This window comes from Dreissena polymorpha, chromosome 13, assembly GCF_020536995.1.
Source record: "Dreissena polymorpha isolate Duluth1 chromosome 13, UMN_Dpol_1.0, whole genome shotgun sequence".
NCBI lineage: Eukaryota > Metazoa > Mollusca > Bivalvia > Myida > Dreissenidae > Dreissena > Dreissena polymorpha.
In genome coordinates this window covers 30,098,351-30,120,587 of record NC_068367.1, presented here as the reverse complement: position 1 = coordinate 30,120,587, position 22,237 = coordinate 30,098,351, and the positions used below count along the sequence as shown (strand labels likewise).

The 22,237-nt window shown below is 37.0% G+C and overlaps 1 long non-coding RNA gene across 1 annotated transcript in view; it reads right to left on the bottom strand.

The window, feature by feature from the left end:
* The window catches only part of LOC127855090 (uncharacterized), a 47,551-nt gene extending 38,724 nt beyond the window's left edge, over positions 1-8,827 (bottom strand). Inside the window, exons 1-2 of the long non-coding RNA XR_008037347.1 lie at positions 8,672-8,827; positions 8,283-8,369 (exon numbers count right to left, since the gene is read on the bottom strand). This is a non-coding gene — a long non-coding RNA (uncharacterized LOC127855090). The remainder of the gene's footprint in view (positions 1-8,282; positions 8,370-8,671) is intronic.
* Positions 8,828-22,237: the final 13,410 nt, after the last annotated feature.

Genomic DNA, 22,237 nt, shown 5'->3' with positions numbered 1-22,237 from the left:
ATGTTAATGTACTTATTACACTGTTATTCTACGTTATTGTATGTCAAATGAATAAATAGGTCAGAAAAATTATTTCTTTTTAGTTTTTTGTTACTACTCTAGAGTCTAGATTATAAGTTTAATCATTGACGTGATAAATATCCTCTTATTAAAAATTATATAATGGTCACCAATTAAACTACTCAACAACTAGTGTTCCGCTAGTATGGGGGCAAAACGACCAGGTGCGAAACGACCAGGGCGGAAACGTCTTGGGGGCGAAATAACTAGGGTGCGAAAAAACTTGGGCGCGAAACGTCTGTAAATCCTATTGAGGCTGGCAACCACTAACATGCAAAGAAATGCACAAATCAGGCCTTTTGCCCTGTGACTTACACATGTACCTTTAAACTGACACCTAAACTCTTCATTTCAGATACATTTTTAAAATCTTATGCACCAGGACCTGCATCATATGTACTTAGTAGCAAACCGACTGCATGTAACCCCCCAAATTCCACTTCCGTTTAGGATAATGTAACCTATAAGGGAACCCAACCCCTTCAAATTTGAATTAAAGGCACTTTTTCCATAGGTATAATCTGTTTTAAAAAAGATCACAAAGTTCCAGTACCATGACACACAGATTTATTCATTAAAGTTGACGTTGAAAGCGTCACGCGTAACAGCGTTTCGCGTCAAGAATTAAGGTAGAAAAGCCGACCTTGGTTACATCATACATACAGCACTTAGACTCCATACAAGGCATCACTTCGATTCTAATAGCATAGCAGATGTAACATATGACTTAATAAGTGAAAACAAATCATCAATGGCATTATATGTGCATCATAGCAGGTTTTGAACAAGATCCGAACAAACTTTTTATATATTTTTTGGCACATTTTAGGTAAAATCCATGTAGAAGCAGCATTTCTGATGTCATTTGACCCAACAAAAGGGCTTGCTTGCATGGGAAAACAACACACGTTACTTCCTGACACAAAAAAAGTCATCGTCAGACATGAGCTTTAAGTTTTCTTTCACACCTGGACCTATGATTCCTCGGCTCGAGTTCCGTCTCGGACAGGCTCCGGAAAGTGTCAGTCTGGCCCGGGTGCTCAATTCCGTGTAATCTGAGAAAACAAAAAGTTGTTTAGTGCACATTTACCCATTACGGTGCTAACTTATGTAAGTGAGATACAATTAGAGTAAGCTTTCAATAGTCTGTGTGGCTTTATTTACTGTAAATGGATAAGTCACCACGCCGGCATCACATTGTCGGGCACACTGGCAAAGTTATCGCCACAAAATGTGGTTTCAGAGCTGCAGTAATTGTAAAAAACAACAATTTTCCTAATTTTGGCGACAAAAGTGTGCCATGATATCAAAGAAATCATTTTACAATAGATTTCATTGAAAATAACAGCGTACTAACCTGCAAAGACACCGATCCTCTCGACACGACTGGGCGAGTGTTGAGGGCCGTCTCCGAATCAGTCATACTGTGCAGTTTTTGATGGCCTGTCACTTCAGCCGGACTTGTAAACCAATTGGACAGCAGTTCAGGCAGAGCTATAGACCAATTTCGACACCACCTAAAAATGTACATTTAGGTTTACGTATAATATTGAGGTCACTTAAATACAGATTCCCTGCTGTTTTTCACGCACGGTCTATCACAACAACATCGTTCCAAGAAAGAAAGCATAATATTATTATCCTTTTTGTGTTTTCAGCTGAATACTTGATTTAACTTGAACTCAGCAAGATATCCAAACAAGAAAAATAAGGCAAAGTAGTGTTATTCTGAGTAGATCTGCCTGGCGGGGTTGAAAGCGAAGGCAGATAGCAGTGTCGGTCCAAAATTGCTTGCATGGAAAAACAACACACATTACATTTTAAATAGTAAAAGGCTAAAAGTAAACAATAGCAATAAATACAGATGAAATAAAGACATGAATTAGGTTCATTATTGAGATTGATGCAAATTAATGTCAAAATGTCACTGAAAAACAATACCGAGTGTTTACGTAGTCTTAGAATATGTCTCCGGAACAGGTTTCGGTGTGATTTTCAAGCATTTACCCCCCCTTAGGACCCCAAGTGCAACAGCCCAATTGCAAACAGCCCTTAATTGGGTCAAAATGACATCTGGTAGTTATGTTTTGCAATACAGAGAGTTTTTGATGGTAAATTGTCAACATTCTGGAAGACGACTAACTTGGTCGGAAGTTCTTAAAGGGAACCCAACCCCTTCAAATTTGAATTTAAGGCACTTTTTCCATAGGTATAATCTGTTTTAAAAAAGATCACAAAGTTCCAGTACCATGACACACAGATTTATTCATTAAAGTTGACGTTGAAAGCGTCACGCGTAACAGCGTTTCGCGTCAAGAATTAAGGTAGAAAAGCCGACCTTGGTTACATCATACATACAGCACTTAGACTCCATACAAGGCATCACTTCGATTCTAATAGCATAGCAGATGTAACATATGACTTAATAAGTGAAAACAAATCATCAATGGCATTATATGTGCATCATAGCAGGTTTTGAACAAGATCCGAACAAACTTTATATATATTTTTTGGCACATTTTAGGTAAAATCCATGTAGAAGCAGCATTTCTGATGTCATTTGACCCAACAAAAGGGCTTGCTTGCATGGGAAAACAACACACTTTACTTCCTGACACAAAAAAAGTCATCGTCAGACATGAGCTTTAAGTTTTCTGTCACACCTGGACCTATGATTCCTCGGCTCGAGTTCCGTCTCGGACAGGCTCCGGAAAGTGTCAGTCTGGCCCGGGTGCTCAATTCCGTGTAATCTGAGAAAACAAAAAGTTGTTTAGTGCACATTTACCCATTACGGTGCTAACTTATGTAAGTGAGATACAATTAGAGTAAGCTTTCAATAGTATGTGTGGCTTTATTTACTGTAAATGGATAAGTCACCACGCCGGCATCACATTGTCGGGCACACTGGCAAAGTTATCGCCACAAAATGTGGTTTCAGAGCTGCAGTAATTGTAAAAAACAACAATTTTCCTAATTTTGGCGACAAAAGTGTGCCATGATATCAAAGAAATCATTTTACAATATATTTCATTGAAAATAACAGCGTACTAACCTGCAAAGACACCGATCCTCTCGACACGACTGGGCGAGTGTTGAGGGCCGTCTCCGAATCAGTCATACTGTGCAGTTTTTGATGGCCTGTCACTTCAGCCGGACTTGTAAACCAATTGGACAGCAGTTCAGGCAGAGCTATAGACCAATTTCGACACCACCTAAAAATGTATATTTTGGTTTGCGTATAATATTGAGGTCACTTAAATACAGATTCCCTGCTGTTTTTCACGCACGGTCTATCACAACAACATCGTTCCAAGAAAGAAAGCATAATATTATTATCCTTTTTGTGTTTTCAGCTGAATACTTGATTTAACTTGAACTCAGCAAGATATCCAAACAGGAAAAATAAGGCAAAATAGTGTTATTCTGAGTAGATCTGCCTGGCGGGGTTGAAAGCGAAGGCAGATAGCAGTGTCGGTCCAAAATTGCTTGCATGGAAAAACAACACACATTACATTTTAAATAGTAAAAGGCTAAAAGTAAACAATAGCAATAAATACAGATGAAATAAAGACATGAATTAGGTTCATTATTGAGATTGATGCAAATTAATGTCAAAATGTCACTGAAAAACAATACCGAGTGTTTACGTAGTCTTAGAATATGTCTCCGGAACAGGTTTCGGTGTGATTTTCAAGCATTAACCCCCCTTAGGACCCCAAGTGCAACAGCCCAATTGCAAACAGCCCTTAATTGGGTCAAAATGACATCTGGTAGTTATGTTTTGCAATACAGAGAGTTTTTGATGGTAAATTGTCAACATTCTGGAAGACGACTAACTTGGTCGGAAGTTCTTAAAGGGAACCCAACCCCTTCAAATTTGAATTAAAGGCACTTTTTCCATAGGTATAATCTGTTTTAAAAAAGATCACAAAGTTCCAGAACAATGACACACAGATTTATTCATTAAAGTTGACGTTGAAAGCGTCACGCGTAACAGCGTTTCGCGTCAAGAATTAAGGTAGAAAAGCCGACCTTGGTTACATCATACATACAGCACTTAGACTCCATACAAGGCATCACTTCGATTCTAATAGCATAGCAGATGTAACATATGACTTAATAAGTGAAAACAAATCATCAATGGCATTATATGTGCATCATAGCAGGTTTTGAACAAGATCCGAACAAACTTTTTTTTATATTTTTTGGCACATTTTAGGTAAAATCCATGTAGAAGCAGCATTTCTGATGTCATTTGACCCAACAAAAGGGCTTGCTTGCATGGGAAAACAACACACTTTACTTCCTGACACAAAAAAAGTCATCGTCAGACATGAGCTTTAAGTTTTCTGTCACACCTGGACCTATGATTCCTCGGCTCGAGTTCCGTCTCGGACAGGCTCCGGAAAGTGTCAGTCTGGCCCGGGTGCTCAATTCCGTGTAATCTGAGAAAACAAAAAGTTGTTTAGTGCACATTTACCCATTACGGTGCTAACTTATGTAAGTGAGATACAATTAGAGTAAGCTTTCAATAGTCTGTGTGGCTTTATTTACTGTAAATGGATAAGTCACCACGCCGGCATCACATTGTCGGGCACACTGGCAAAGTTATCGCCACAAAATGTGGTTTCAGAGCTGCAGTAATTGTAAAAAACAACAATTTTCCTAATTTTGGCGACAAAAGTGTGCCATGATATCAAAGAAATCATTTTACAATAGATTTCATTGAAAATAACAGCGTACTAACCTGCAAAGACACCGATCCTCTCGACACGACTGGGCGAGTGTTGAGGGCCGTCTCCGAATCAGTCATACTGTGCAGTTTTTGATGGCCTGTCACTTCAGCCGGACTTGTAAACCAATTGGACAGCAGTTCAGGCAGAGCTATAGACCAATTTCGACACCACCTAAAAATGTACATTTAGGTTTGCGTATAATATTGAGGTCACTTAAATTCAGATTCCCTGCTGTTTTTCACGCACGGTCTATCACAACAACATCGTTCCAAGAAAGAAAGCATAATATTATTATCCTTTTTGTGTTTTCAGCTGAATACTTGATTTAACTTGAACTCAGCAAGATATCCAAACAGGAAAAATAAGGCAAAGTAGTGTTATTCTGAGTAGATCTGCCTGGCGGGGTTGAAAGCGAAGGCAGATAGCAGTGTCGGTCCAAAATTGCTTGCATGGAAAAACAACACACATTACATTTTAAATAGTAAAAGGCTAAAAGTAAACAATAGCAATAAATACAGATGAAATAAAGACAGGAATTAGGTTCATTATTGAGATTGATGCAAATTAATGTCAAAATGTCACTGAAAAACAATACCGAGTGTTTACGTAGTCTTAGAATATGTCTCCGGAACAGGTTTCGGTGTGATTTTCAAGCATTTACCCCCCTTAGGACCCCAAGTGCAACAGCCCAATTGCAAACAGCCCTTAATTGGGTCAAAATGACATCTGGTAGTTATGTTTTGCAATACAGAGAGTTTTTGATGGTAAATTGTCAACATTCTGGAAGACGACTAACTTGGTCGGAAGTTCTTAAAGGTTACACATGCCCAATTTATTTCCTTCTTTGTTATATATATAGAATTCGCAATCTTTGATCTCAAATTTCACCATGACCGAGCGATAAGCCAATATATAACTATACATGACTGGAAAGGTGGTTTCATAAGCTTACAAAAAAACTGCATTTGAAAAAATTCTATACGGTGTAACTCAAAATAATTACCTTAGAACATATGAACCGGTTTTGACAGCTACCGGCACTGCTATTTGAAGGCAAAAACCATGCCCTACTATTGAGGCTGGCAACCACTAACATGCAAAGAAATGCACAAATCAGGCCTTTTGCCCTGTGACTTACACATGTACCTTTAAACTGACACCTAAACTCTTCATTTCAGATACATTTTTAAAATCTTATGCACCAGGACCTGCATCATATGTACTTAGTAGCAAACCGACTGCATGTAACCCCCCAAATTCCACTTCCGTTTAGGATAATGTAACCTATAAGGGAACCCAACCCCTTCAAATTTGAATTAAAGGCACTTTTTCCATAGGTATAATCTGTTTTAAAAAAGATCACAAAGTTCCAGTACCATGACACACAGATTTATTCATTAAAGTTGACGTTGAAAGCGTCACGCGTAACAGCGTTTCACGTCAAGAATTAAGGTAGAAAAGCCGACCTTGGTTACATCATACATACAGCACTTAGACTCCATACAAGGCATCACTTCGATTCTAATAGCATAGCAGATGTAACATATGACTTAATAAGTGAAAACAAATCATCAATGGCATTATATGTGCATCATAGCAGGTTTTGAACAAGATCCGAACAAACTTTTTATATATTTTTTGGCACATTTTAGGTAAAATCCATGTAGAAGCAGCATTTCTGATGTCATTTGACCCAACAAAAGGGCTTGCTTGCATGGGAAAACAACACACTTTACTTCCTGACACAAAAAAAGTCATCGTCAGACATGAGCTTTAAGTTTTCTGTCACACCTGGACCTATGATTCCTCGGCTCGAGTTCCGTCTCGGACAGGCTCCGGAAAGTGTCAGTCTGGCCCGGGTGCTCAATTCCGTGTAATCTGAGAAAACAAAAAGTTGTTTAGTGCACATTTACCCATTACGGTGCTAACTTATGTAAGTGAGATACAATTAGAGTAAGCTTTCAATAGTCTGTGTGGCTTTATTTACTGTAAATGGATAAGTCACCACGCCGGCATCACATTGTCGGGCACACTGGCAAAGTTATCGCCACAAAATGTGGTTTCAGAGCTGCAGTAATTGTAAAAAACAACAATTTTCCTAATTTTGGCGACAAAAGTGTGCCATGATATCAAAGAAATCATTTTACAATAGATTTCATTGAAAATAACAGCGTACTAACCTGCAAAGACACCGATCCTCTCGACACGACTGGGCGAGTGTTGAGGGCCGTCTCCGAATCAGTCATACTGTGCAGTTTTTGATGGCCTGTCACTTCAGCCGGACTTGTAAACCAATTGGACAGCAGTTCAGGCAGAGCTATAGACCAATTTCGACACCACCTAAAAATGTACATTTAGGTTTACGTATAATATTGAGGTCACTTAAATACAGATTCCCTGCTGTTTTTCACGCACGGTCTATCACAACAACATCGTTCCAAGAAAGAAAGCATAATATTATTATCCTTTTTGTGTTTTCAGCTGAATATTTGATTTAACTTGAACTCAGCAAGATATCCAAACAGGAAAAATAAGGCAAAGTAGTGTTATTCTGAGTAGATCTGCCTGGCGGGGTTGAAAGCGAAGGCAGATAGCAGTGTCGGTCCAAAATTGCTTGCATGGAAAAAACAACACACATTACATTTTAAATAGTAAAAGGCTAAAAGTAAACAATAGCAATAAATACAGATGAAATAAAGACATGAATTAGGTTCATTATTGAGATTGATGCAAATTAATGTCAAAATGTCACTGAAAAACAATACCGAGTGTTTACGTAGTCTTAGAATATGTCTCCGGAACAGGTTTCGGTGTGATTTTCAAGCATTTACCCCCCTTAGGACCCCAAGTGCAACAGCCCAATTGCAAACAGCCGTTAATTGGGTCAAAATGACATCTGGTAGTTATGTTTTGCAATACAGAGAGTTTTTGATGGTAAATTGTCAACATTCTGGAAGACAACTAACTTGGTCGGAAGTTCTTAAAGGGAACCCAACCCCTTCAAATTTGAATTTAAGGCACTTTTTCCATAGGTATAATCTGTTTTAAAAAAGATCACAAAGTTCCAGTACCATGACACACAGATTTATTCATTAAAGTTGACGTTGAAAGCGTCACGCGTAACAGCGTTTCGCGTCAAGAATTAAGGTAGAAAAGCCGACCTTGGTTACATCATACATACAGCACTTAGACTCCATACAAGGCATCACTTCGATTCTAATAGCATAGCAGATGTAACATATGACTTAATAAGTGAAAACAAATCATCAATGGCATTATATGTGCATCATAGCAGGTTTTGAACAAGATCCGAACAAACTTTTTATATTTTTTTTGGCACATTTTAGGTAAAATCCATGTAGAAGCAGCATTTCTGATGTCATTTGACCCAACAAAAGGGCTTGCTTGCATGGGAAAACAACACACTTTACTTCCTGACACAAAAAAAGTCATCGTCAGACATGAGCTTTAAGTTTTCTGTCACACCTGGACCTATGATTCCTCGGCTCGAGTTCTGTCTCGGACAGGCTCCGGAAAGTGTCAGTCTGGCCCGGGTGCTCAATTCCGTGTAATCTGAGAAAACAAAAAGTTGTTTAGTGCACATTTACCCATTACGGTGCTAACTTATGTAAGTGAGATACAATTAGAGTAAGCTTTCAATAGTCTGTGTGGCTTTATTTACTGTAAATGGATAAGTCACCACGCCGGCATCACATTGTCGGGCACACTGGCAAAGTTATCGCCACAAAATGTGGTTTCAGAGCTGCAGTAATTGTAAAAAACAACAATTTTCCTAATTTTGGCGACAAAAGTGTGCCATGATATCAAAGAAATCATTTTACAATATATTTCATTGAAAATAACAGCGTACTAACCTGCAAAGACACCGATCCTCTCGACACGACTGGGCGAGTGTTGAGGGCCGTCTCCGAATCAGTCATACTGTGCAGTTTTTGATGGCCTGTCACTTCAGCCGGACTTGTAAACCAATTGGACAGCAGTTCAGGCAGAGCTATAGACCAATTTCGACACCACCTAAAAATGTATATTTTGGTTTGCGTATAATATTGAGGTCACTTAAATACAGATTCCCTGCTGTTTTTCACGCACGGTCTATCACAACAACATCGTTCCAAGAAAGAAAGCATAATATTATTATCCTTTTTGTGTTTTCAGCTGAATACTTGATTTAACTTGAACTCAGCAAGATATCCAAACAGGAAAAATAAGGCAAAGTAGTGTTATTCTGAGTAGATCTGCCTGGCGGGGTTGAAAGCGAAGGCAGATAGCAGTGTCGGTCCAAAATTGCTTGCATGGAAAAACAACACACATTACATTTTAAATAGTAAAAGGCTAAAAGTAAACAATAGCAATAAATACAGATGAAATAAAGACATGAATTAGGTTCATTATTGAGATTGATGCAAATTAATGTCAAAATGTCACTGAAAAACAATACCGAGTGTTTACGTAGTCTTAGAATATGTCTCCGGAACAGGTTTCGGTGTGATTTTCAAGCATTAACCCCCCTTAGGACCCCAAGTGCAACAGCCCAATTGCAAACAGCCCTTAATTGGGTCAAAATGACATCTGGTAGTTATGTTTTGCAATACAGAGAGTTTTTGATGGTAAATTGTCAACATTCTGGAAGATGACTAACTTGGTCGGAAGTTCTTAAAGGGAACCCAACCCCTTCAAATTTGAATTAAAGGCACTTTTTCCATAGGTATAATCTGTTTTAAAAAAGATCACAAAGTTCCAGAACAATGACACACAGATTTATTAATTAAAGTTGACGTTGAAAGCGTCACGCGTAACAGCGTTTCGCGTCAAGAATTAAGGTAGAAAAGCCGACCTTGGTTACATCATACATACAGCACTTAGACTACATACAAGGCATCACTTCGATTCTAATAGCATAGCAGATGTAACATATGACTTAATAAGTGAAAACAAATCATCAATGGCATTATATGTGCATCATAGCAGGTTTTGAACAAGATCCGAACAAACTTTTTATATATTTTTTGGCACATTTTAGGTAAAATCCATGTAGAAGCAGCTCTTCTGATGTCATTTGACCCAACAAAAGGGCTTGCTTGCATGGGAAAACAACACACTTTACTTCCTGACACAAAAAAAGTCATCGTCAGACATGAGCTTTAAGTTTTCTGTCACACCTGGACCTATGATTCCTCGGCTCGAGTTCCGTCTCGGACAGGCTCCGGAAAGTGTCAGTCTGGCCCGGGTGCTCAATTCCGTGTAATCTGAGAAAACAAAAAGTTGTTTAGTGCACATTTACCCATTACGGTGCTAACTTATGTAAGTGAGATACAATTAGAGTAAGCTTTCAATAGTCTGTGTGGCTTTATTTACTGTAAATGGATAAGTCACCACGCCGGCATCACATTGTCGGGCACACTGGCAAAGTTATCGCCACAAAATGTGGTTTCAGAGCTGCAGTAATTGTAAAAAACAACAATTTTCCTAATTTTGGCGACAAAAGTGTGCCATGATATCAAAGAAATCATTTTACAATAGATTTCATTGAAAATAACAGCGTACTAACCTGCAAAGACACCGATCCTCTCGACACGACTGGGCGAGTGTTGAGGGCCGTCTCCGAATCAGTCATACTGTGCAGTTTTTGATGGCCTGTCACTTCAGCCGGACTTGTAAACCAATTGGACAGCAGTTCAGGCAGAGCTATAGACCAATTTCGACACCACCTAAAAATGTATATTTTGGTTTGCGTATAATATTGAGGTCACTTAAATACAGATTCCCTGCTGTTTTTCACGCACGGTCTATCACAACAACATCGTTCCAAGAAAGAAAGCATAATATTATTATCCTTTTTGTGTTTTCAGCTGAATACTTGATTTAACTTGAACTCAGCAAGATATCCAAACAGGAAAAATAAGGCAAAGTAGTGTTATTCTGAGTAGATCTGCCTGGCGGGGTTGAAAGCGAAGGCAGATAGCAGTGTCGGTCCAAAATTGCTTGCATGGAAAAACAACACACATTACATTTTAAATAGTAAAAGGCTAAAAGTAAACAATAGCAATAAATACAGATGAAATAAAGACAGGAATTAGGTTCATTATTGAGATTGATGCAAATTAATGTCAAAATGTCACTGAAAAACAATACCGAGTGTTTACGTAGTCTTAGAATATGTCTCCGGAACAGGTTTCGGTGTGATTTTCAAGCATTAACCCCCCTTAGGACCCCAAGTGCAACAGCCCAATTGCAAACAGCCCTTAATTGGGTCAAAATGACATCTGGTAGTTATGTTTTGCAATACAGAGAGTTTTTGATGGTAAATTGTCAACATTCTGGAAGACGACTAACTTGGTCGGAAGTTCTTAAAGGGAACCCAACCCCTTTAAATTTGAATTAAAGGCACTTTTTCCATAGGTATAATCTGTTTTAAAAAAGATCACAAAGTTCCAGAACAATGACACACAGATTTATTCATTAAAGTTGACGTTGAAAGCGTCACGCGTAACAGCGTTTCGCGTCAAGAATTAAGGTAGAAAAGCCGACCTTGGTTACATCATACATACAGCACTTAGACTCCATACAAGGCATCACTTCGATTCTAATAGCATAGCAGATGTAACATATAACTTAATAAGTGAAAACAAATCATCAATGGCATTATATGTGCATCATAGCAGGTTTTGAACAAGATCCGAACAAACTTTTTATATATTTTTTGGCACATTTTAGGTAAAATCCATGTAGAAGCAGCATTTCTGATGTCATTTGACCCAACAAAAGGGCTTGCTTGCATGGGAAAACAACACACTTTACTTCCTGACACAAAAAAAGTCATCGTCAGACATGAGCTTTAAGTTTTCTGTCACACCTGGACCTATGATTCCTCGGCTCGAGTTCCGTCTCGGACAGGCTCCGGAAAGTGTCAGTCTGGCCCGGGTGCTCAATTCCGTGTAATCTGAGAAAACAAAAAGTTGTTTAGTGCACATTTACCCATTACGGTGCTAACTTATGTGAGTGAGATACAATTAGAGTAAGCTTTCAATAGTCTGTGTGGCTTTATTTACTGTAAATGGATAAGTCACCACGCCGGCATCACATTGTCGGGCACACTGGCAAAGTTATCGCCACAAAATGTGGTTTCAGAGCTGCAGTAATTGTAAAAAACAACAATTTTCCTAATTTTGGCGACAAAAGTGTGCCATGATATCAAAGAAATCATTTTACAATAGATTTCATTGAAAATAACAGCGTACTAACCTGCAAAGACACCGATCCTCTCGACACGACTGGGCGAGTGTTGAGGGCCGTCTCCGAATCAGTCATACTGTGCAGTTTTTGATGGCCTGTCACTTCAGCCGGACTTGTAAACCAATTGGACAGCAGTTCAGGCAGAGCTATAGACCAATTTCGACACCACCTAAAAATGTACATTTAGGTTTGCGTATAATATTGAGGTCACTTAAATACAGATTCCCTGCTGTTTTTCACGCACGGTCTATCACAACAACATCGTTCCAAGAAAGAAAGCATAATATTATTATCCTTTTGTGTTTTCAGCTGAATACTTGATTTAACTTGAACTCAGCAAGATATCCAAACAGGAAAAATAAGGCAAAGTAGTGTTATTCTGAGTAGATCTGCCTGGCGGGGTTGAAAGCGAAGGCAGATAGCAGTGTCGGTCCAAAATTGCTTGCATGGAAAAACAACACACATTACATTTTAAATAGTAAAAGGCTAAAAGTAAACAATAGCAATAAATACAGATGAAATAAAGACATGAATTAGGTTCATTATTGAGATTGATGCAAATTAATGTCAAAATGTCACTGAAAAACAATACCGAGTGTTTACGTAGTCTTAGAATATGTCTCCGGAACAGGTTTCGGTGTGATTTTCAAGCATTTACCCCCCTTAGGACCCCAAGTGCAACAGCCCAATTGCAAACAGCCCTTAATTGGGTCAAAATGACATCTGGTAGTTATGTTTTGCAATACAGAGAGTTTTTGATGGTAAATTGTCAACATTCTGGAAGACGACTAACTTGGTCGGAAGTTCTTAAAGGGAACCCAACCCCTTCAAATTTGAATTAAAGGCACTTTTTCCATAGGTATAATCTGTTTTAAAAAAGATCACAAAGTTCCAGTACCATGACACACAGATTTATTCATTAAAGTTGACGTTGAAAGCGTCACGCGTAACAGCGTTTCGCGTCAAGAATTAAGGTAAAAAAGCCGACCTTGGTTACATCATACATACAGCACTTAGACTCCATACAAGGCATCACTTCGATTCTAATAGCATAGCAGATGTAACATATGACTTAATAAGTGAAAACAAATCATCAATGGCATTATATGTGCATCATAGCAGGTTTTGAACAAGATCCGAACAAACTTTTTATATATTTTTTGGCACATTTTAGGTAAAATCCATGTAGAAGCAGCATTTCTGATGTCATTTGACCCAACAAAAGGGCTTGCTTGCATGGGAAAACAACACACTTTACTTCCTGACACAAAAAAAGTCATCGTCAGACATGAGCTTTAAGTTTTCTGTCACACCTGGACCTATGATTCCTCGGCTCGAGTTCCGTCTCTGACAGGCTCCGGAAAGTGTCAGTCTGGCCCGGGTGCTCAATTCCGTGTAATCTGAGAAAACAAAAAGTTGTTTAGTGCACATTTACCCATTACGGTGCTAACTTATGTGAGTGAGATACAATTAGAGTAAGCTTTCAATAGTCTGTGTGGCTTTATTTACTGTAAATGGATAAGTCACCACGCCGGCATCACATTGTCGGGCACACATTGTCGGGCACACTGGCAAAGTTATCGCCACAAAATGTGGTTTCAGAGCTGCAGTAATTGTAAAAAACAACAATTTTCCTAATTTTGGCGACAAAAGTGTGCCATGATATCAAGGAAATCATTTTACAATAGATTTCATTGAAAATAACAGCGTACTAACCTGCAAAGACACCGATCCTCTCGACACGAATGGGCGAGTGTTGAGGGCCGTCTCCGAATCAGTCATACTGTGCAGTTGTTGATGGCCTGTCACTTCAGCCGGACTTGTAAACCAATTGGACAGCAGTTCAGGCAGAGCTATAGACCAATTTCGCCCCCAAGACGTTTCCGCCCTGGTCGATTCGCATCTGGTCGTTTCGCCCCCATATTAGCGGAACGCTAGTTGTTGAGTAGTTTAATTGGTGACCATTATATAATCATCAAAGAAAGTACCCTGAAGCATTAGTCTTAAATTAACAATGTATTTCATTCCCTCATTATGTAAATGTGATAAAACAGGTGTTAGTTATGGAAGGTATAGCGCTTACCATTTGTAGAAAACGAAATGTGAAAACATTTGGAGATCCGTATTAAAAAAATAACAGTGCTGCTATATATTGTAATGTAAATAATTACGACTCATTCAGTTTATAAATGTGCTTTGCTGTAATTTATTATTGTGTGCTATGTATACTCGAATAAACTATGTGTTCTGTACTATTATATTCAAAAAATATTCATGTAGTGCAATTTCATATTTAATACAATACAATGTATAGAAATAAATCATTTGGTTTCTTGTATGCGTGATATTCTATTAGTATTAAACAATTTATTAAATTCAATTAAAAATGACTTTGTAAATGGAAATAATATTAAGAAAATGATGACATATTATAATGTTAAAGTCGTAAGACAAAATTAAACATCTTAACTGCGATAATTTCCATTTATTAACTTGACAGCTTACGCACAAAGTGGTGCTTGGGCAACAATCAATTACTGACACCCGCCTTCGATTGTCAATAAATAAACAAATCAGTTTTCTTTTAAAGTGCTCCCTAAATGGATATTTGATTAACAGTCTGAACAGGTGTTATAAACATACCATTCAATGCGGACAGCTTATCTGTTAGAACATTGCCGCTAATCCGATGTTGTTGCGTAATGTTATTTTAACTATCAGCTAAAGATCGTCGTGTATTCGCTTCACAGTAAAAATTATTTTATAAAATGTCGTTTTTTAGGGTTATTATTATTATTTATTTATTAATAATGAAATGATAACTCAACTTGTTCTATTATGTACTTGATTTACTAATAAAACGATATACATTTACTTATTATAAAAAGTTATTATATAATCCATCACTACCTGCGTGCTTGCGGAAAACTATACGGACCGCCAGACATGGAGTAATGTACGCTGTCGAACTCACCTACCTGCGTGCCTGCGGAAAACTACTGAAATATCGAATGTGTTCATCGCGTTGTTTTAAATTGTTATTTTATGCCAAATAAATAAACAAATAGACTCTACGGACATTTCTTCGTGTTGTCATACGCTGTTATGTTAATGTACTTCATAAAATATATAAATAAAGAATGCTTTCATTGTCGTTTTAGGTAACTAAACTACTGAATTATTGTATGTGTTCATCGCGATGTTTTACACTGTTATTCTACGTTATTTTATGCCAAATAAATAAACAAATAGACTCTACGGACTTTTCTTTGTGTTGCTTATACGCTGTTGTATTTATGTACTTCATAAAATATATAAATAAAGAATGCTTTCATTGCTTATACGCTGTTGTGTTTATGTACTTCATAAAATATATAAATAAAGAATGCTTTCATTGTCGTTTTAGGTAACTAAACTACTGAAATATCGTATGTGTTCATCACGTTGTTTTACACTGTTATTCTACGTTATTGTATGTCAAATGAATAAATAGGTCAGAAAAATTATTTCTTTTTAGTTTTTTGTTACTACTCTAGAGTCTAGATTATAAGTTTAATCATTGACGTGATAAATATCCTCTTATTAAAAATTATATAATGGTCACCAATTAAACTACTCAACAACTAGTGTTCCGCTAGTATGGGGGCGAAACGACCAGGTGCGAAACGACCAGGGCGGAAACGTCTTGGGGGCGAAATAACTAGGGTGCGAAAAAACTTGGGCGCGAAACGTCTGTAAATCCTATTGAGGCTGGCAACCACTAACATGCAAAGAAATGCACAAATCAGGCCTTTTGCCCTGTGACTTACACATGTACCTTTAAACTGACACCTAAACTCTTCATTTCAGATACATTTTTAAAATCTTATGCACCAGGACCTGCATCATTAGTACTTAGTAGCAAACCGACTGCCCATGTAACCCCCCAAATTCCACTTCCGTTTAGGATAATGTAACCTTCATGTAGGCAAATTCCACTTCCGTTTAGGATAATGTAACCTTCATGTTGCTGTACTCTCTAAAAAAATATCATAGTTGACAGGAAGGCATGTTTTACACTTTTTACCATTATTCGGGTGTTATCTTGCGGAGATAATGGTAGGGCATGAATAGGTGTTCACTACTGAATCCCTGAAATATGATACACTTGAAGACTATAGTAAACCATTGCACTGGAAAAGGTTACATTCCAATAAGAAACGGCCGAAATAAAAAGTTGCAAAAACAGTCGATTTTGATTTGTGTCAAGTTCTTTCTTGCATTGTACATGACATATCTTTTTTATTGCATAAATCGATTCCGCTTAGAATGGCCTTTAAGAAAAGGTATGGTTATGGGGGTCTCTATGTGCAAAATGTTGCATTTATTTTCGCTCAAAGTTGTCGCTTTTACATTGAATTATATAGGAAAACTATTTAGTGTATTATGACCTGGAAGGATATGTCTAACGCCTCTAGGCGGAATATCAATCGGGACACCTCGGACAATTCCGCCATATCGGCGATCGTGGTGTGGTGTAGCCCACTGTCCGATGCGTTCAGATTGGGCGGAATATATTACACCGAAAATATAGTTCGGGTTACACACCATTAAATTTGCACTAAATTAACTGATAATATAGATATAGAAGAACCAATTATCTCTGAGGAGTAATATAATAGAATATTTGTTTCTGTTATTGTTAAACATTAGTTTTCATTACATACAAAATATTCAAATGTTAATTAAATGTTTAGAAAGCCAATTAGTTGTTTCTTGAAGTGTAAACAACATCATTATTCAAACTTAAAGAACCAGTATTTCTTAAATTGCATTAATTATCGGTACAACATTGCAGATGTTCTGCAGGGCGACAAACTTTGAGATTTAATCCATATGTTTAGGTTCTATACCATAAACAATCGTACAACACTGTACAGTGGTACAGGGAAAACTCTTCGGTGTAATATAAGAAATAGTAAAATCCACTTAGATCCCCCCCCCATAAAAACAACAACATTATAGTGACAACCCAGGCAGTCACAAACTGTATACAGACAAAAGCCATATGGCTCTCAGTGGGGTTTACTATTACCAGTATTGAGACACCTAAAGGGTTTCGCAGGATGGATTAAGTGGAGAGCTTGATTGAATTTGAAAAAACAATTCTTTCTGTGCATTTGATGATGGCAACCATACAGTACTTCTGGCAGATATTTTTTATATTTTAGCCTAGGCAACTTAATTCCAGATGCTGCTATTCTGGCCAGGCCGATACTCTTTAGCTGGGCAACCAAAACACTAAATATGGTCAACTGCGCAGGGAACAATTGTAACTAAAGTGGCGTGGCAGAGGCCGACGCGTATCCCCATGCCGCATGTTTGACCCAGTAAGCATTTTAATGAACCTCGTGGTGAATATAATGGATCAGCCCTGTTTTAGCCTTAAGTGTAAATTGGTTATTCCAATACTGTGGAGACACCAATAACACCTACAAACAAATTAAGAATACAGTTTTTTATGCCCCCGGTAGGGTGGCATATAGTTTTTGAACTGTCTGTCTGTCTGTCCTTCCGTCTGAAAACTTTAACATTGCCCTAACTTTTGCAATATTGAAGATAGCAACTTGATATTTGGCATGCATGTGCATTTCAAGTAGCTGCACATTTTGAGTGGTGAAAGGTCAAGGTCATCCTTAAAGGTCAAATATATGGCTTTAAAGCAGCGCAATAGGGGGTATTGTGTTTCTGACAAACACATCTCTTGTTTTTAATTGAAAAACCAAAGACATTGTTGGAATTTGACTTATTTAAGGCATCATGTATACATTTTAAAACTCAATTTTCCACAATATGAAACAACTTTTTTAAAAGGCACCAATAAAAGCTCCTCCATCCCCTATGCACGCTTAACCAAGAATCAGTTTTTTTATAAGATTATCCTTCAAAATGGGTAAAAGTCCGGGGCAATACTGTCAAAATGCCCTTTAACAACTCTTGTGACATGCAGCTGTAGTCTATTTTCTCTGTATTTTTTTTACAGCGAAACACATAATGGCATCATCATAGATGTATAGCTCAGAATTCATTTTATACTATATAAATATGTTATGTGGTCTTATTTATACAAAATGACCTGGATATTTATGAAAAAACACCATCTCCCTGTAAAGAGAGATGGCATTTGTTAGCCATAAACATTTATATATTCAGTAAATTGTAAGCAACAAACATGAAAAATTCAGTCCCCCAGTCATCGAGTTTTTAAAGAGTTCAACTTTGCTTAAGTAATAATGCATCAATGTTGATTCTAACAAAAAAAGGGTAGTCATTTATGCCTAAACAGTTCTGCTTTCCAGAAGCAAGGACGTCAAACACAAACTTTAAACCATTTATAGTCTTAATTATTAAACAAGAGGGCCATGATGGCCCTGTATCGGTCCACTGCTGAAAAAAAGGCTGAAACAAATACTTAAATATAGGCCCTATTTAAGCACATGTACACTTTTGTGACCCCCTGGGCTGGGTCACATTTAACCCCAGGGGCATAATTTGAGCAAATTTTGTAGAGGACTACTATATCTCACTACATACAAAATGTGGTAGCCCTAGGTCCTAGAGTTAAGGACAAGAATATTTTAAAAGTTTTCACAAAATAAGCAAGATAAAAGCGAATATAATGTTAAATTTTGTGACCCGGTGGTCAGGGTCAAATTTGACCCAAAGGGCATTATTTGAACAAACTTGGTAGAGGACTATAAGATGCTACTGCACACCAAATTTGGTAGCCATAGTCCGAATGGTTTTCGACAAGAAGATTTTTAAAGATATCACAAAATAGGTGCTATATAAGCGTTAATTCAATTTTGTGACCCCTCGGGGCAGGGTCCAAGTTGACCCCAGAGGCATTATTTGAACAAATTTGGTAGAGGTTTATTTTAGATGTCACTACATACCAAATTTGGTAGCCCTAAGCCCAATGGTTTTGGACAAGAATTTTTGAAGTTTTCACAAAATAGGCCTTATATAAGCATATGTTCAATTTTGTGACCCTTGGGGCAGAGTCAAATTTGACCCCAGGGGCATAATTTACACAAATTTGGTAGAGGACTATTAGATGTCTCTACATACAAAATTGATAGCCCTAGGCTCAATGGTTATCGACAATAAGATTTTGAAAGTTTTCACAAAATAGGCCTTATATAAGCAAATTTTCAATTTTGTGACCCCTGGGGCAGGGTCAAATTTGACCCCAGGGGCATAATTTGAACAATTTTGAAAGAGGTTCTCCCAGGAACATTCCTGAGAAATTTCATCAGAATTGGACCAGTAGTTTAGGAGATGTTTAAAGGAAAATAGAACGCGCGGACGGACGCACGTGCGACGAACACAGGACCATGACATAAGCCCCGCTTGTCTTTGACCAGTGGAGCCTAAAAGTCTTTAAGATATTCGCCGTATATCCTGATTTTGTAATATAGTACGAAATATAACAATTTTATTTGATTCTGTAGTAGAAACAAAGAAGAACTCTTTTCTTTTCAAGATAAAGTTTTATAATTATTTTTTTGTATTTTTTTTTATTCAATATAGTACATACAATGTATACATGTATATGATCATACAACAAAGTGATTGTACAAAGCAATAAAGTTCAGACATGTTATACAAGATATGCTAATATATATACTTTTTTTGGTTTCCTTAAGATTAAGAAAAAAAAAACTGGGTTAATATGTTTTTTCTTCGGTTGTTTGTGATAGGTGTTTTTTTTTAAAGAGAAAAGAAAAGAACAACAAAGAACAGTTATGAAAAATGATGAGTTGTATAAAGTGGCAAGAAAGCATAATGGACTTGTGTGTTTTGTTGTATATTCACAATGATCTTATAAGATTGAAAACAAATATACATAAATATTATAGATAGATAAACTAACATTAGAGTAAAATGTATATAAGTGCACAAACATTATGAGAATTTTATCAGATTCCATTTTTGTTCAAAGATTTGTACTGTGTCATTACTGAGGGCTATTTCTTTCTCAATCTGGATTTTTAGTTTAAGACTATGGACAAAAACAATTAAAATTTGGTACTTGTTTTTTTTGTACTTCATGTTGAAGATAAAAGATGTTTAAAGGAAAAGTTAACGCGCAGACGGACGCACGCACACACAGCGAACACAGGACCATGACATAAGCCCTGCTGGTCTTTGGCCAGTGGAGCTAAAAAGATATTCGTCGTATATCCTGATTTTGTAATATAGTACGAAAAATAACGTTTTTATTTGATTCTGTAGTAGAAACAAAGAAGAACCCTTTTCTTTTCAAAGTAAAAGTTTTATAATTATGATAAATTGCCAGGACATAGTTATGGGCCTTTGTTTTTTACATCTGATATCTTGTGAACCTAATAATGGTGCCCTAATTTGAATGATACATAACATGAAGTAAAACAAAACAAAATTACTGCTTAAGTGTGTGTGAGATAGAGAAAATTATCAAAAAACAATGAAAATTTTATTTGCATATTAAATACAACACACTTTGACAACAAAAAATATTGTTTGTATAATCAATATGAACATAATCTAAGTTGCTGCTAATATGGGATCCCCACCAGGATTTGAACCTGGATTTCCTCTCCATATAGAAAGGTGTGTTTGCTTACACTATAAGGATGTTCCAATTAACAGCAATAATATTGGTTACAATTATTTCTGTCAACTATATAAATTGTTTAATTAAGTCTTGACACAAAATGTGTAAATAAACGTTTTAAGCTTTTCAAAAACAATTTATTCTCCATCAAATTTTTAAGGCAACTGTCACATTGAATATGACATGTATCATAAGGGCTCGCCTTTAAAGCTACTCTGAATCAGGAACTCATGTTTTTCCACAAGCACTGAACATGAAATCAGAAAAAGATTATTTAAAACCACTTTTTTTGTTATAGAAACAATTAAATGCCTGTTTTATTTCAATAATTATTGACCCCCATAAAAATCTGGACACATAACCCAACAACTTGTTGAAAATGTGTTTGCTTATTTACATCTGTGAGTACATGTGTTGTTACATGTGACAGTGAGGCAGTAAGAAACTGTAGTTGCAATAATCCAACTCCCAGCTATTGACCCTCCGGGTCTGGGATTATTTCATCAAAATTTCTTCAAGAAAGTATAATGTACTGCAAAGTTAAGCTTAATAAAAAAACACTTAACAATATATATATATAATATTACAGATATTCACATATAAACATTGTTACTGAACTCAACAGAAAACACTTTAAAAGTTTCAATGACTTAACATATCGTTGTTGTTGAAAAAAAAGGGGCGCGGGCGGCGCTTGCTGCACTGGTAACAACACAATTATATAACATGATAATTTGCTCATAAAATGTCCATAATCAAGAATTAGGTAAACATTGTGGGCAGTCAATCGTTTGGAATATGGGTGTTTGTACTAAATTGCATCCGATAAACAAAATGGCAGCAAAAGCTATTGATGTTATGTACATTTAAAGTTCACCTGCCGCGGTTTTAAAAACCCGTAAAACACGATTTTCTCGCCATTTTCATTAAAACTAGAAGTGACGTCACAGGCACTCAATAACGACTCAGTTACGAGCCGGCATTATAAATGGCTTCGGATGTATTATATCTTGCAACTTTAGTTAAAAAAATGTTGAAAAATGGAAGATGAAAGCGATTACGATGAGTTTTCCGTTCAACCGTATATGTATGAGCCAGAATTTAGTGACAGTCAATCAGATTGTTCTGACTCGGACAGCGAGGACAATTTTGCCGATGCCCAAGACGACCATCGTGTTGGGAATACGGATTGGTAAATATATAATTTTGTTACATGCAGGTGTCGGCAAAAAAAAATAATAAAAAAATAATTCTTTGATTGTTATTCTACAGTACAAGCTTGTTGAATATGACTAGGTTGTATGGTTACTAATTATAAATTAGAACGGACACTTGAACCTGTTCTGATTAGGAAGGAATTTTTGTATTGCAATTTGACGTATTTCTTTTATTTTCAGGTGTGCATGTTCATGTTGCACACCATATTGTGTGCAGATTGAGTGCAAATGCTGCACAGAATACCCAGAACTGATGGAAAGGATGGACGAGGCAGGGGTAAAGTGCATAACTGAGCATACTGGCTTCAAAGCTAACTGTCTCCATCCAATGT